The sequence below is a fragment of the Etheostoma cragini genome, chromosome 7 (assembly GCF_013103735.1).
Source record: "Etheostoma cragini isolate CJK2018 chromosome 7, CSU_Ecrag_1.0, whole genome shotgun sequence".
Lineage (NCBI taxonomy): Eukaryota > Metazoa > Chordata > Actinopteri > Perciformes > Percidae > Etheostoma > Etheostoma cragini.
Window position 1 is genome coordinate 26,439,473 of NC_048413.1, and position 2,500 is coordinate 26,441,972.

General features: G+C 44.4%; 1 protein-coding gene across 1 annotated transcript in view; it reads left to right on the plus strand.

Annotated features, from left to right (window-relative positions):
* skia (v-ski avian sarcoma viral oncogene homolog a) overlaps nt 1-2,500 on the plus strand; it is an 83,831-nt gene that overhangs the window by 11,155 nt on the left and 70,176 nt on the right. The window lies entirely within an intron of this gene.

Below are 2,500 nucleotides of genomic sequence, written 5' to 3' on the forward strand. Positions count from 1 at the left end.
CCGTGCCCCCCCCCCCCAACGCCCACACTGTTCAATTCCTATTGCGAAGCGCACACACACACGTGCAGACACAGTAAAGATCTCAACAAACTTCTGCTCATACATGCACAAGGCTTTCCAGACATCCTCTTTCTACTCACACACACACACACTCATGCAGGCACTCAAATGTGCACATACACTCATTACGTTGAGCAGACAATAGACCTCTTGAAGCCCTTGGCGTATAATTAATGTAATTGTAGGTCTCTAAGACAACGTAAAGTGTGGAGTGTGTGACCGCCTCTGACCCACAGAGAGCACAAAGACATTATTCTCGGCTTCTTCCTTCAAAGAAACACTGCCAAGTAGAGCCGAGCAATATATCAACACTATATCGATATCGTGATATGAGACTAGGTATCGTCTTAGATTTTGGATATCGTAATATGGCATAAGTGGTGTTTTTAACCTGGTTTTAAAGACTGCTTTACACTAAAGTTATGTCATTTACTGAACTCACCAGACTGTTGCAGCTGTTGTATTATTGGCCTTTAACCCACTTAGTCATCACAAATCTCATTTTATCGATAGCTAGGCATTTGGTCAAAAATATTGTGGTACGTGTGTGTGTGTGTGTGTGTGTGTGTGTGTGTGGGTGTGTGGGTGTGTGTGTGTCAGTCAGCACTTGTGGTTTGCAAGCTGTCACACTTTTCTAACCTGCGCTTTAGCAATGACAATGCATGTCATATTTACATCTATTTGATTATGTGATTAAGGTAATTGTCTGAGGGGGGGCCACCTGGTCTCTACCGGTTGCATTGGTTGATGTGGCATCGCTCTCTCTCTCTCTCTCTCTCTTTGGTTTCTTTTTTTCTTTTTCTTTGAGCGAGTGAGAAACCATGTTGACTGGCTGATATGCCGACTGAACCGCAAATGCATCCCTCAACGTATTGATTTAGCACCCAGTCAACGTTGTGGTGTGTGCATCAAGACCAACGTAGGGCTTTGGTGAAAAAAAATGAAAAAAAACACTAAGACATTATGGAAATGTCTATTTTCTTTGTGTCTACGTGTGCAACACATTTGAGCAAAATGATCAAATAATTGCACCACTTGTATATCCATAAAAACACGCTATACCAAGCTGCAAATATCCTTTTTCAGATGACACAATTTCCAGAAACTATAACCATCTCGCAGAAACACAAATTGAAATAATTGGATTAGTGCGATACGTCGGCCGGCCTTAGAACAGTTAATCTCCCAAACACAGTCGATAAGAGTTGAGTGGCTTACTGCAAAAGTGTGAGACGAGGTTATAAAGATCCTAATCAAGGCGAGGTTATCTGCCATATTCTCCTGTCACGCAGCACGGCCAAGGGAGAATTAGTTGGGTTTTATTAAAGTTGGTTTCCATTTCTCATACTGTAGATGTAATCAAGTACGAGCAAGGAGGGAAGATCCGATCTCGAGTAGCTGCCCGGGATGCATTTGATGTTTCAAAGCCAAGTTGAGGGGAGTACCCAGCCCCTCTTATCTGGATCTAGACCCTATCTGGACTCCTCTGTCTCGGGCCTGGTGTCTTGTATCATGGACGAGACACCAGGTCCAAGACATAGGACAGTGCTGATGGTTTGCTTGATTTTCCACGGTTCTGACAAGAGGCCGAGTAGGGCGGTCGTGTTTAGTCTCAGCCCAAGGACAGATCCAGAGCTGTTGTGTCTCTCTTGTCTTTTTGTCTTGTCTTTCTTCTCACTCTTCGATGTTTTTTCTTGAAATGGTGACTTTCCCGGCGTCGAACCCGTCCCTCTACCCCGCATCACTGTTGCCAAAAGAGCTATTTTAGGTGGGCAGGGGTCCTGGAGGGTCTTCCATGGGTCTGTAAGCGTCTTTCAGGGTACCTTAGAGGGGTTCTATGTGTCTTTGAGATGTTTCCAGAACATTTATTCAATAGGCAGACACTTTTGTCCAAAGTGGCGTCCAACTGAGCCCCAGTAGATCGAGGAGAAGCCCTCAAGACTAAGTGGATCCACATGTCCACAGTCCTCCTGGCACAAGCACCACAAGGCTTACAGGTGAAGGAAGTCACATAAGGGCCAGACAGGAAGTAGTAGTTTCTTTTTTAGTCAAATGTCTGGAAGAGCTTGGTAAGAAAATTGTCAGATCATAACTTAGTTGCTTTCTGTAAGTATATATAAATGGAACTGATTATGTTCAATTGGCTTGTGATACTGTCTCGTGCCTGAATGCAATTGGATTACAATTGTATTGAGATATCAGTAAACATTACATCGTTGTCCAAGGAATTGGTATATAATGATGCCCCCCCCCCCCCCCCTTCCCCCAGGCCTGCGTGCCTCCGTTTTACCTATGAATGTTAACGTTAAGCATGACACATCCTAAGAGGTTTCTTAGACCAGAAAGAGGTTTTGCTGACAGAGTTTGGGAACTCATTCCCCAACATGGGAGAAGAGCTCGGATCGAGATTTCCTGCCTCGCAGCAACAGGAGGAACTTGT